General features: G+C 41.7%; 1 protein-coding gene across 6 annotated transcripts in view; it reads left to right on the forward strand.

The window, feature by feature from the left end:
- Positions 1-1,439: 1,439 nt before the first annotated feature.
- SCRN1 (secernin 1) overlaps positions 1,440-14,744 on the forward strand; it is an 87,932-nt gene continuing 74,627 nt past the window's right edge. The window contains exons 1-2 of one of the 6 annotated variants that reach the window (XM_043509118.1): positions 1,761-1,944; positions 3,173-3,235. The gene's annotated coding sequence lies outside the window, so the exon portion shown is untranslated. Of the gene's footprint in view, positions 1,945-2,253; positions 2,560-3,172; positions 3,236-14,744 lie in introns of those variants that run through there. The other 5 variants (XM_038389750.2, XM_043509115.1, XM_043509117.1 and 2 more) reach the window with 5 other exon arrangements.

Here is a 14,744-nt window from a genome sequence, read left to right on the forward strand (position 1 = left end):
GTAGGTCTACTAAATACACTTTGATCTCCAATACTGTTGCTTGTTGATTTTTAGGTACCCACAGAGGGACTACTCTAAATGCCAAAGGCGTAATGGGTACTAACTAACACAGGGACTGCTCTGATTCAAAGGAGGGTAAGAGAGGGGTATGAATACAGAGACAGCTGGTTTTTGCCATATCTGTCTTTTGCCCTTTTCCTTTCACAGATGAAAGGCCTTCTGTGCTTTTCATTTCCTCTCTCTAAATATAGGTATCCTTTCTCATCTTCCTCTTCCTTTCACCTCTCATCTCATACAAGCAAAACTAAAAAATGTTTTTGTATGTCCATATATTTTACTTACATTTTAATAAAGACAAGTAGATAAACAGATCATCTGTACAGTTTTAACCTTATAATAATGTACAGAGCACTTTTCATCTCAAAAAGCCTTACTATCCCCATAAAATCCTGCACAGATTATATACGAAGTAACTGAATTACAGAGAGGTTACATGACTTGCTCAAAGTTTGTGACAAACTTTGGAATAGATGCTAGTTCTCATAACTCCTGGTACCTTGCTCCAACCACTCAACCATGCTGCTTTACAAAGATCTAGCTATAGAAGTCAATAGAAAAGAAATTTAAAAATGTATATATGTTCTATATGTTATAACTGGAGTGAATCTAACAACAAAGTAAACAGTTACATAGCTCACATCCAGGCACAATTACCTGGTTTGCCAATGTGGCTCAACTCTGTTCTGGAAGAACCACCTCTCTGAGTGAGCGAAAAATTCAATCAAAATCCCGATTTAGTCCTTATCCTTGCTGCTGAGACTCCCAACAAGGGCACAAATGGTGAGAGCATTTCCTGTGATGTGGACATTTGCTCGCTTGGAACCAGCCTGAGCATAGCAAATTCATTTCACGCAGACCATAGGGGTGGATAGCAGTAATTCATGGAAGCCGTGTCCAAAGCAGCTCTTACCTCGCAAAAATTCCTTAAATCGTCCAGATTTTAACTTCTGTCTGTGGACTGGGAGAAAGTTAATGCTAGAGTGCACAGTTCCAGAAATTACGTATATCATTTTTCTTTCAGATTTTTCTTTTGACACAAGGTTCAATAAACTGATTGTTTCCCTATGGTCAGACTAGTCCTCTGATGTTTCCTATGCTGCTCCTCCAACTCTGCCAGTCCCTTCGGATTTCCCCCCATCCCTGCTTGTCCCTGCTCTTCCTCGGAAGACTCTGGCCTTTGATGCTCTCTGTTCATCCCAACCCTCCAGTCCTGACTCCACTTTCCTGTGACCTGCCCTTCTAGGTTTTGCTCTTTCTAGGCCGGAGGCGGTTGGATGGGATTGAGGCAGGCACGCGGCTGTGCACAGCGAGGGTCCCTGCCGCAGACGTGGGGGACGCATAGCGCCCTCCTGCATATGTTTGTCCCCCTAGGCCAGCAGACATCCTCAGCTGGTCCTGGGTGTGTGGACGGCTCTTGGGCCAACCGTTCAAAACGTGGCTGGCCCAATTGTCACGTCCCCTGACCGGCGTGCGCGCCAAGCGGCCCCAGGCCCGGGAGGGGAACTGGGTGCACGCTGAGCTCCTGTCATTTGCCCCCTCCCCCTCCCACCCACCCACCCGAGGCAATGCAAGAGACCGGCCTGGGGCGTCTAGACCCAGCCCAGCCCCGTTCCACCCCCGCTAGCGGCCGCGCGCGGCTCCTGCGGCAGCCACTGCAGCGGCCCCCCGAGCCCCGCCTCCCCGCCACCCGCCCGGCCCGGCCCTGCCCCCGGCTCGGAGCAAGCAGCGGGCGGGGCTGGCGGCTGGCTGCTGAGAGGCTGCTCCCGGGAGCCGGAGCCCAGCTGTGAGTGGGAGAAGCCGCCGCCGCCGCCCTCGCGGCTTCTATCACAGCAGAGGCCCGGGGCAGCTGGAGAGGAGTCCGGGAGCAGCCCGAGCGCCTGGCAGGTGAGATGCCCGGCCTCCGGAGCCGCGGCTTCCTTGGCCTCTGCTGGCGCTGGCGCAAGCGGTGCCTGCAAACGCCTCCTCTGAGCCGGTCTTGGGGCTCCCCCCGCGCTGGGCGCTCCGGGCGTTGGGCTGAGCCCCCGGCTCCTGCCGCTGCTGTCCGGCCACCAGGGCGTGCGGGAGGGACTCTACCGCTATGGGCGGCGCTGAGCCAGCCCTGGCCCTCGGCTTATTGCTGTCTTCAGCGGGGGTGCAGCTGGAGAGCTCCCACCCGGCGTGGGTGTGACTCTTCCGAGCCATCGCGGGCTAGGGCGGTGCTTTTCAACCTTTGTTCAGTTGCAAACGCCGAGGACCCCCTTTGGAGATCTTAGACATAGTTTGCGCCCCCCCCCCTCCTCGCCCCCTGAGGTCTTCGAAGGGCAGGTGGGAAACCACGGGGCTAGAGGATGTGGAAAAGACCCAGAGCTGGGGAGTTAGCCTGCCTACCCCGTGCATCGATAGCTATAGGGCTAGGTGCGTCTAAGCCAGCCAGATAACTGTATGTGTGCCACTATAGCTCTGGAATATAAAGAGCACGGTATGTGGCTAGCCCGGCCCATGCACCAAATGTGTGTCCAGGTATGTTTGGCCCTATGGTTATAGCCTCTCGAGTTCCTAAATAGTTGTTTGTCTGCTGAGTGGCTCACAGTCTCTATGAAATTTTCCATTCACCTGCTTCCATAGTCTTAGCACAATCTTGTCTGCCTTACTCATTGTGGCTCCTTAATATGACCACAGATATTTCAGTCAGAAGGGTTAAGACCTGATGTCTATATACAGTGCAGCATAATATGGCTACCTCCTCTATCTAGATTCTGTTCCTTATTCTGTCTCCTTTAACCCTGTTCTACAGAAGTGATTTTAATTGTGTTAGAACACATCATGCCAGGGAGTCCCACACTGAGGCTCTGTGGAGTGATTGATGTGTGTTTTGTTCAGATTACAGAGAACAAGTGTGGCATATTATTCTGGTTTGTTAGATGATTGCAGTTTTTTAATACCACTTTATTTACTTAAGTACAGTAGAATTCTGAAGAAATGTCTTGTAAACCTGCAATGCATGCAGCTTTTGTGGATTACTTATTGTGGCAGTAATGCAATCTTTTCTCTAAATAGTAATTGTTTTTTTTTTAACCACAAAGCCTAAGATTGAATAGTTATTTGCTTTTTGTTGTTTGTTCTTGCTATGCAGAATCTTAAGAGTAAGGATGTGAGGTAAAGGACTCAAATGACATTTAATTTTGAGGCTGACATCAGTAAGTCTTGTCCTTGTCCCTAGTATGAAAAGGGAATCTCTGATCGTTCTTAAGAAAAAAAAATTAAAAGTGGTGAGAAAGGGTTTAAGATGCTCTCTTTTTTTAAAAAAAAATGGAGCTTCAGAGTCGCCTTGAAATCCTGGAAACCCTTCATATATGCTTAATTTTGCTTGTAGGAGTAGTCCAGTGAGTAAAGTTACTTACATGTGCAAGCATCCACTGAATTGGAACCTATATCTATAATGTATTGAGTTGGGTACTTACATTTACAAAATGGACTTTACACCAATATTTATATCCATAATTCAGAAGGATAGCATGGTTTAGCAACAGCTCTAGAGGAAGACAGCTAGATACCCTCATAAGGCTACATATTAGGGCCTTGATCTTCAAAACATGAAAAGATAACTTTTATTCACATGAACAGTCACACCAAAATTAATAAGACTACTCATTTTAGTAAAGCTATGCACCATATGGGGCCTTAGATTTGATAAGAGAGAAGCAATTGTGTTGTAATAGACTCAAATAGGAAAACATCATGTATGTATATATAAATCTCTTTTCATGCTGTGATATGAACTAACAACTTAAATGAATATAATACCAAAAACTACTAATCTTTTACTAGAAATTTATGGGAATAGGATTAACTAACTGCTGACAGCCATCAGGGCACATGCTGTGGATAATGATTGCTTTATTTCCTCTTAATTCTAATTTTGAAACGTATCTAAACAAACTGCTGCACTCAAAAACAAAACAAAACCCCAACAAAACCAAGTATTTAAAGGGGCTTGAGCTTTCTCCCATTGAAAACAAGACATTCATTGATTTCAGAGCATCCAAGCCTGGAGAGAACTTAATGCAATCACATGTAACACTTCTAAAGTAGATAAAATCTGTCAAGCATTTAAGGTCCCAAAGCCACCTTTTACAATTTGAAAATAGACAAGTTACAAAAAGTCTGATAACAAGTAAGCAAATCCATTTACAGTTTATGAGCTTGTTTTATATTTGTAGAAATTTTGGAGGACAATATATTTTTACGGCTAAAACAAGGCATGACTATTTTTTTAATATTTACTTTAGCTCTCTGAAAAGAGTTAGTGAACCTAGCTACTCAGAAAAAAAGTTAACAGCATACAGTTGATACGGAATTAATACACTCACTTATATTTTGTAAACTTTCAATACCAACTTGTTTCTTGTAACCACAGTTCTGTGTAATGTGGCCTCAAACACCAGATTTTTGTCTCGGGGTGCTCTGATTCTCCTTAAATCTCTGTAAATTCAGTAGAACTTTGGGAACATACACATTCACAGTTAGCACCAAAAATTGCTACCTATTCCTGTTTCTCTGATGCCATTTAAACAGCAGAGTTCTGCAGTGATGTGTTTTTGTTAAGTAGTAATTATTGTTACAAGCTATACGAGGTACACTTACTATGCTCCATTATGGTACAATCAACACAAACTGAACTATATCTTTTAAAATAAGTGAACAAAATACTTTTGATGCATACTCTGCCTTTTTTGTTCACCTACTCACTGACAAGCAATTTTCAGTAATGTGAAATGACCTGGTCAGTGTGAATTCACAAGGTGTGCATGTAGGGTGAAATTCTTTCTCCTGGGAGAATACTGTGACAAAAAAATAAACATTCTGCATGCAATATTTTCAAATTCTGCATATTTTATTTGTCAAGATAACACAATCTAATCACACCAGTTTCAATTATTTTTTGTCATTTATTTCAAAATACCTGTCGGCAAGTATGTCTGTAACAATAGTCAACAAAAAAGGTTCATGAAATGGTTTTTGACAAAAAGATTCCTTACTAGACATATTAATACAGAACTGACTAATAATTCATTTAAACTACAATTCAGGACCGTATTTCCCACTCCCCTCAAAAGCAGTGCAAAGGCTTCAGAGAGTCAGGGGTAATGGAGGAGCTGAGGGAGAGGGAAGTAATTTCTGGGAGTTTGGATGTGAACTTGGACGGTTGTTGGGTATGGGTGGGAAAAGTATGGAACAGGTTTTTTGGGGTGGGAAGGGATTGTTAGGGAGCTTCCCCCATGCAGACCTTGGCTGACCCCTAGCCTCCCCTTCAGTCAGGCACATCTGCCCCTGTTCCTGTGTGTTCTTGCAGCCCTGTCCACGTGTGTCCCTTCACCCCCACTCATACACCCACTTCCCGCATCCCCGTGTGACCCTGCACCCCCTCCCACTGTCTCCATATGTCTCTGTGTCCCCATTCAGCCACCCCTATCCCTATGTGGCCTTGCAGCCCGTCCCTGTCACCACGTGACCTTGCACCTCCCTTCCCCCTGTGGCCCTGTGCCTTCACTCCCATTTAGCTCCTGCCCCAGTCTGTCCTCTCCCACTAGCCCTTATGAGCCCCTATCTGACCCCCCCAACCCCACACTAAAAGAAAAGGAGTACTTGTGGCACCTTAGAGACTAACAAATTTATTTGAACATAAGTTTTCGTGAGCTCCAGCTCACTTCATTGGATGCATTTGGTGGAAAATTCAGTGGGGAGATTTATATACACACACAGAGAACATGAAACAATGGGTTTTATCATACACACTGTAAAGAGAGTGATCACTTAAGATGAGCCATCACCAGCAGTGGGGAGGGGAGGAGGAAAACCTTTCATGGTGACAAGCAAGGTAGGCCATTTCCAGCAGTTAACAAGAACATCTGAGGAACAGTGGAGGGTGGGGTGGGGGGGGGAGAAATAATATGGGGAAATAGTTTTACTTTGTGTAATGACTCATCCATTCCCAGTCTCTATTCAAGCCTAAGTTAATTGTATCCAGTTTGCAAATTAATTCCAATTCAGCAGTCTCTCGTTGGAGTCTGTTTTTGAAGCTTTTTTGTTGAAGGATAGCCACTCTTAGGTCTGTGATCGAGTGACCGGAGAGATTGAAGTGTTCTCCGACTGGTTTTTGAATGTTATAATTCTTGACATCTGATTTGTGTCCATTTATTCTTTTATGTAGAAACTGTCCAGTTTGACCAATGTACATGGCAGAGGGGCATTGCTGGCACATGATGGCATATATCACATTGGTAGATGCGCAGGTGAACAAGCCTCTGATAGTGTGGCTGATGTGATTAGGCCCTATGATGGTGTCCCCTGAATAGATATGTGGACAGAGTTGGCAACGGGCTTTGTTGCATAGATAGGTTCCTGGGTTAGTGGTTCTGTTGTGTGTTGTATGGTTGCTGGTGAGTATTTGCTTCAGGTTGGGGGGTTGTCTGTAAGCAAGGACTGGCCTGTCTCCCAAGATCTGTGAGAGTGATGGGTCGTCCTTCAGGATAGGTTGTAGTTCCCCACGCTGTCTGTCTCCCCATAGACTCTGTCTCCTGACCTGGCTCAATAGGCACTGTGAAGAAGGCAGACTCTTTCTCTTCCTTAGCTGGTTGGGAGCTGCTGCTCTGTTCTATCTGGTGGGCAAAGGCGGAACTGTAGCCACTTTCTGGCAGAAGCTTTTTTATGCCCCCAAATTTAAAGATATGCACGGCTCATTAATTATGCACGCACAGTGGTGCAGAATTCCACCAGGAGTAAATTCTCCTCCTGTGTAAAGGGTCAACACATCCTTTAAGTCAGCGGTTTTCAAACCTTTTGAGCTGAGCCCCCTGTTTGCCTCCCCCGACAAAAATAAACACATGCAAACATGGGTGCTGGAACAGTTTGTATAGTGGGGGTACTACGAGCCATACTGTAAACCCTGTACATGATGGAAACCACTAGGGGGTGTGGCAGCACCCCTAGTTCCAGTACCTATGCATGCAAAAGAATGCTTGATAGCCTATTCATAAACCCAACAGAGACCTTAGCACAACATTAATTAAATTTCCTACACCGGTAAGTTTCAAATACATAGATACTTGCCAATTAGTGTGAAGATTGTTCCTGTTTCTTTGCAGGCAGTTTATCCATTTGTGGGGAGATTTTTGAAACCGACACTTTGAGGTTGTCCTCCACTTCCAGTCTCGAACGGTGCTTTGTCTTTAGCACAGCCAGTGCAGAGAACCTGATCTCACACAAATAAGATTAGCTAAACAGTAAAATAGGTTTGATCACACACTTTGATAAAGCTGGATATTCTGAACCAACTTTCAACCAAAAATTCCCCAAAGACTGTTTTTCCCTAATTGAATGTCCATTGTCCTATCACTCTGAAGTTCAGTCAGGTTCTCCTGAATGTCATTTTAGAGATGGGACAAGGTCACTGCATCAGCTAAAAAGGTTGGCTAATCCAGTCATTCAGGGGTGCATTTCCTCTGGGAAAATATTTATCCAAACAGGCTCTGAGAGAAGTCAAGTGATTCTTGATTGGTTCCACAACACTCAATAGTTCAGATTCTGTTTTGTTGATAGTGTCAGTTAACCACTGGAATGGAATGCTTAAACCAGTTTTGATCTTTGTTTTCTAGAAATCTATCTGTCACTTGAATGCTGATATCTCATTGTGCAGGTCAAAAATAGAACTTTCCTCTCCTTGCAAGGAGAGGTTTAGAGAATTCAGTTTGTCAAAAATATTAGCAAGGTAAGCTAAAAGCACAAGCCAGCAGGGATCACACAGTGTCTCTGCGTTGCTGAAATTCAAATCCACTAGAAAAAGTTGAACTCCGTTTCTCAGTTCATAAACGCATTGCAACACTTTCCCCTGGATAGCCACCTGATTTCAATGTGAAACAGCAGAGCATCATGCTCAGCTCCCATTTCTGTGCAAAGCATCGCAAAGAGACATGCCTTTGTGGGCTGCATCTTGGTAAAGTTCAAAAAATGTAATAGCAGAACTCAGAATATCAGTAAGTTCCCGATCCATGTTTCGAGTTGCAACAGCTTTGTCGTGTATCAGTTACAAGCACTTTGGCTTTCAAGCCTGCTCTATCTCCAGATATAGAAGGGTCTTCATCTGTGCAGATTCCAACACAGGCTTCCCACTTCAACTTGTGAGAAGTTAAGAAGTCATTTAAAATGTTAATCAGTTCAGATCCAGTTGCATGCATCTTAATTGGCTTTCAGAACAAAAAACTTCCAATAATGTTTTGTGAGAGCACCAAACATAAACAATTAAATGAGTTTCTTTTGATATATCCATTGCTTCATCCAACTGGATTGCAATTGAGAGATCGGCTGTGCATTGATATTTTCTGACATGTCAGAGATTCAGCGGCTGACCATGTTGTCTGACAGCAGGATAATTTTTTAACTTCTCTGCCACACTGTCTGGCAAATGTCAATTGTTGCTGGGAGAATCAGTTTTTCCCCAGTTGTGTAAGGCTTTTTATTCTTGGCAGTGTGGAACGCAACTTAACATGATGCTTTTAAAGCATATTTTTCATTTTTTTTATTAATTTCTTGTAGCTTTCATTCAAAAAAACCCCCTTTGTTCTTTCCTACCAGGTCATGTTTTGTTTCTAAATGGTGTCTTAATTTTATTGATTTCAGTCTATTGTTTGCTAGCATTACTGCACACATTGAGGCCTGATTTCTCCATTAGCTGCAACAGAAGTGAAACCAAAATCCAAATATGCTTCAGATTTTCTTGTTTTTTTGCAGATTTTTTTCTCTGTATCAACTTTAGCCATTTCTGCTTCTGCCTTCCGTTTCTGAAAACCATCCGCTTTTGGCAATCAGTACCAATCCATTTTTTACCATGTAATGATATGAAAAAACATCAAACTCAAGAAGGATTTGTTTTAGGATGGGAGGCACTGAAGGATTTTATGTATTGGTGAATGACTTGAGTATTTCTCTTAGCAAGCATTAAAGATGTACATGTAGAGTTCTTTAAAGATTAATAAACCCTTTTGCAGGGCACTTTAATGGAAATATAAACAGTGATTAACACCAGGGAAATCAAGGACCAAAGAGTTGAACAGTGGATTATGTAGGATGGAATAATGAGCAAGTGTGTGTAAACCAACTATGTGCTCCTTCATTAGAACTTTAGGTAGTGCGAAAACAAACTGAGTCAAGTTCTGTTAATAAATCCTAAATCAGTGAAGATGGGGACAATCTGCCATGTTATTGTTAATCACAACCAGCTGACACAATATTAACTTAATTTCCATAGGGTTTTACCAATGACAGGCTAACATGTACATATTGACTGCCAAGTTGTAACTCCCATGTTAAAATTCCTCCTCCTTCATGTCATGTTCTACTACTACCTAACTTTCTAATATAAGCTAGCCCGTATGATCTTAGCTAAGACGTACCAAGGGAAATCGTTTGAAAATGCATCGTACTGATTGTTCTGGTGTTACTTTAAGAGATACTGGAGAACGGGAAGAGATTGTATAGCTGTAGGAAATGTAGAGTCCACTTTGGGCTTTCTTAAAAAGAAAAGGAGTACTTGTGTCACCATAGAGACTAACAAATTTATTTGAGCTTAAGCTTTTGTGAGCTACAGCTCACTTCATCGGATGCTGTAGCTCACGAAAACTTATGCTCAAATAAATTTGTTAGTCTTTAAGGTGCCACAAGTACTCCTTTTCTTTTTTGCGAATACAGACTAACACAGCTGCTACTCTGAAACCTATCATTTATATTTGGGCTTTCATGTTAGGCTTTGTGGGGAACACCTTGATGTATTGTAACATTTTTTATTTTTAAAAAGAAGTAATCCAACCAAACCATAATACTTCTCCATTCTGATTAATTAGAACACAGTTGGTGCAGAATCCCCAATTATTTTTAATATTTCCTTGTAGCACAACAGTGCTCTGTGAAACTCCTTAAAGAAATAGACAGAAATAGCTTGTGCTGAGATTATGAATTTTGAGTTTCCACTGTTCAGGAAATGTTAAATAAATCTACTGTCCAGATACCTGCTTTGTATATCAAAGTCACTTATAACCCTAAAACTCTAGCCAACCTGCCTTTTTCATATTAAATCTAAAGATCTTTTAATATATGACACTGATGGGGAGAGTTTTTTGGTTTCACTGAGATAAAGCTGCAGGGCACTTTGTTAAGACAGACAATTAAAACTGTGCAAAGGCTGAGCATTCATTCAGTTAAATAAATGCTAGTTAAACTTCAAGACAGACTTTTTTATGACCTAGCTTTCCCACACTTGTCTAGTTTTTCTGTAGACTGTTTCCTAGTTACTGAAATGCTGCATTTTCATTGTTAAGACCTCTGTTTTTGCAATCTGAAGACAAAGGACCGGTCGTAGGCAAAAAACACTTGCATGCAATCTTACTGTCCCAGAAATAGGAGTCAGATTGGCTAAACAGGAAGGCATTGCAAAATATTAATATCTCAGTATTTGTAATTCTAATACACTAGATAAATATTTCCAAGTAAAATTGAGGCGCAACCCCTATAACAGCATCAACTATCAAGTCTTATGTTCACATAGATTATAACTTTGTGAAACTAGTAATGGAAATTTCTTTGCTTGGTGTCTACATGGTGATTTCTTTAAAATAGTTTGAGTAAAAACTGTTCAGTGATGCTTGAAATTGGAGAGGCTGAAAATACCCTTTTTCCATTTGAATGTTTTTGTTTGTTTTTGAATAGTCAAAATGGCTGACCTTTGAAATCTGAAGTTTGGCACGAAGTAATGCTTGCAGAGAAGCAATATGTGGCCTTATTCTGGCCAAAACTGACTTTGACTTGATCAAGTTAAGAGTGTTTGGAAATCATGTCTTCAGTATACATGGTTGACTTTTTTGGGGACACTAAACCAAGAACATAAATGTAAGAATTATAAAAACATAGTTTATTTAGCTTGTAATTCCTAAACTGGCTCCAAACCATCCTGGTCAAATTTCCAGATGTCTTGGAGGAAGTCAGCATGCTCTAAGTGATCCACCTATCTATTTCTTTGGCCTTCCATTAGCAAAATAGTGTCTCATTGTCTCTAATGCTGACCTCTGTGAGGTAGAGAAGTATTATTTTCATTTTAGAGACTGGAGAATGGAGGCACAGATATAGGCCCTGGCTATAGTAGAAAGGATATAGTAGAAAGAACAGATAACTGTTCTGGCAAGCCATGTCGGGGAGATGCAGTTTATACCAGCAAAATGACAGGTTTCAGAGTAGCAGCCGTGTTAGTCTGTATTCGCAAAAAGAAAAGGAGTACTTGTGGCACCTTAGAGACTAACAAATTTATTAGCGCATAAGCTTTCATGAGCTACAGCTCACTTTTATGCATCCGATGAAGTGAGCTGTAGCTCACGAAAGCTTATGCTCTAATAAATTTGTAAGTCTCTAAGGTGCCACAAGTACTCCTTTTCTTTTTACCAGCAAAAGTTTCCAGTTCCCAAATGAAATAAGCTGTAAGAGCAAGATCACTGTTTTGCTGATATAATTGAGTCTATATTTCTTAGGTTTTTCCTGGCATGTCTATGTCTGTTACATGTGTAATTAATTTATTTTTTCTCCCCACACTGCAAACAGACATAGCTATTACAGCAAAACTTAAGTGTAGACCAAGCCCAAGTGACTTGCCCAAGGCCATACAGGAAGCGTGTGGCAGAGCAGGGAGATGAACAAGGACTACCAGGTACCAGGCCCAGGTACCAGGCCGGTGCCCCAAACACTGTACCGTCTTTCCTGCTGTGGCTGCTTTTCCTCACATAAGGACCCTGTTGGCCTAGGACATGAGTTCACACTATGGAAAACTTTGAGGACTACTTCTTGAAATGTTCATCGATTACCTCGTCTTAAAACACCATCCCACATCACTTCATTCCTGTAGCAACTCTAGCACAAAGTGAATGCCTACTTTAAAAGTGTTTCTTTGCCAAGAACTAATCCTCCCCCCTCCCCCAATCTCCTTGTTTTCCTCCATTTCATTTCCCTTTTTCTCTGGCCTCAGACCTTGTCTCTGCTGCCTCCTCTTCTGAAATCTTTGAGGAACATAATTTCATCTTAATTTCTATTGCATATCTGCAATTTAAATTTATCTCAACTAGTTTTGAGAGTGTCTAGTGCATGCTGAAAAACCCTTCCTTTGTCACTGGGTCAATAAACAAGCAAGATAGTAGCAACTTTGTTTGCTCCAATTTAAATTTTTATATCAAAGACTTAAAATAATGACACACGTATAACTAGATGACCATAAAATGTGGTAAGAGCCGTTACTTACACCTTAAGTCAGAGGAAAATGTGGGATTGGATAGTTGTTTGAGCAAATGGCTCACATGTAGGTGAGTTGTGTTACGGAATTGAATAATGCATTTTTCCTTAAAGTGTATTTGGGAATAAAGTTCTCCATGGGGGGGGAAAATGACAAAAAAAGCTTTATTTTTTTTTAGCAACCTACACTTGAGACTTCTGGAAAGGATGTAATTGGAAATGTAACTATCCTGCATACCCTTAGGTGAAGGTTTTCATGAATACCATCTCACAAAGCTTTTCACTTTCTCCCATGCAATATATACCCATTTTGGTGATACTTCAAATATCTATATAGTGAATTCAGAGGTTTCCAAAAACTCATTCTTGCTACATATTGCATAACAATCCTGAAACTATTTTTACATTATTTCTTCCTAGTGTAAGGCTGTGGCAAATAGGGCTAATGAGATCCTTGAATGCATAAGAGCAGGTTGAATGCATCTAACTTTAAAAGTATTTACATCAATCAGCAGGGTCAGATGAAATGCACGCTAGGGTGCTTAAGGAACCAGCTGAAATAATCTCTGAACTGTTAGCAATTATCCCCCATGAGTTCTCAAAGGTTGGTGAAGACAAATAGAGTACCTATCTTTAAAAAGGGAAAGAAAGAGGAGCTTGGAGTTAGACCAGTAAGCCTAACTTTGATACTGAGAAAGACATTTGAACAAATTATTAAACAATCGTTTATAAGCACCTAGAGGATAAAAGGTTTAAAAGTAATAGACAATATGGATTTGTCAAGAACAAATCATGCCAAACCAACCTAACTTCCTTATTTGACAGGTTGCTGGCCTAGTGGATGGGGGGACCTGTAGATGATGTGATCTTGATTTTAGTAAGGCTTTTGATACAGATGCACATGACACTCTAAGGAAGTGTGGTCTAGATGAAATTATTATGAGGTGGGTGCAAAACTGGTTGAAAAACTGTACTCAACAAGCAATGATTTACTGTCAGACTGAGGGCACGTGTCTGATGGGGGCCTGCAAAAGCCTGACCTGGGTCTGTTTTTTTTTTTTTTTGTTTAATGACCTGGATAATGGAATGGAGAGTATGCACATAAAATTTGTGGATGACACCAAGCTGGGAGGGGTTCCAACCACCTGGAGGACAGGATTAGAATTCAAAACAATCTTGATGAATTGGAGAACTGGTCTGAAATCAACAAGATGAAATTCAGTCAAGACAAGTACAAAGCACTGCACCAAGGAAGGGAAAAAAAACAAATGCACAACTACAAAACATGGAATAACTATCAAGGAGGCAGTACTGCTGAAAAAGATATAGAGGTTTTAGTGGATAACAAATTGAATGAATCAGCAATAAGACGGACACATACCCAAGGACATGCTATATGGGGAGTTATCAGAGGGACCAAGAACAACAGGATGTCCCAAGCTTTACTATAAAGACACATGCAAGATATGATAGATATGGAGGAATTTGGAATTGACCCTAACCAATGGGAAATCTTGGCAAGTGATCGTAACACGTGGCACCATTGTCTCAATCAGGGTATCAAAGTCCATGACAGAAGCTGGCTCCTACAACTTGAAGAGAAAAGAGCCCATAGGAAGCAAGCAGCTCCCAACCAAGATACTTACATTTGCAATAACTGCCAAAGATCATGCAAATTTCAGATTGGACTGTTCAGTCACATGACACATGGCAAACCATCTACATCATAGGTCGCAATTCCACCATCTCTCTCAGATGAAAGGATGCCAACAAGCCAAGTCAGCAATGTGATGAAACTGTGAAAAAGGCCAATATTCTAGGGTGTAATAACAGGAGTATCATGTGTAAAACACTGAAGGTAATTGTCCCAGTCTACTCAGCACTGGTGAGCCCTCGGCTTGAGTCCAGTTCTGGGCAACACCCTAAGAAAGATGTGGACAAATTGGAGAGTCCAGAGGAGAACAACAAAAATGATAAAAGGTTTAGAAAACTTAACCTATGAGGAAAGGTTTAAAAAAAACTGGGCATGTTTTGTCTTGAGAAAAGAAGACTGTGGGGAGGGGGGAAGACGACCTGAGAAGTCTCCAAATGTATTAATGGCTATTACAAAGAGGTCTGTAATCAATTGTTCTCCCTGTCCAATGAAGGTAGGAGAAGTAATGGGCTTAATCTACGGCAAAGAAGATTTAGGTTAGCTATTAAGATAAGCTTTCTAACCATAGGGTTAGGTAAGCACTGGAACAGGCTTCAAAGGGCCTCATTGGAGGTTAAGAATAGGTTAGACAAACACCTGTCAGGAATGGTAGGTTTATATGGTCCTGTCTCAGCATAAGGGGCTGGACTTGAGGACTTCTCAAGGGCCCTTCCAGCAGGTGATTTTTACC

The sequence above is a fragment of the Dermochelys coriacea genome, chromosome 2 (assembly GCF_009764565.3).
Source record: "Dermochelys coriacea isolate rDerCor1 chromosome 2, rDerCor1.pri.v4, whole genome shotgun sequence".
NCBI lineage: Eukaryota > Metazoa > Chordata > Testudines > Dermochelyidae > Dermochelys > Dermochelys coriacea.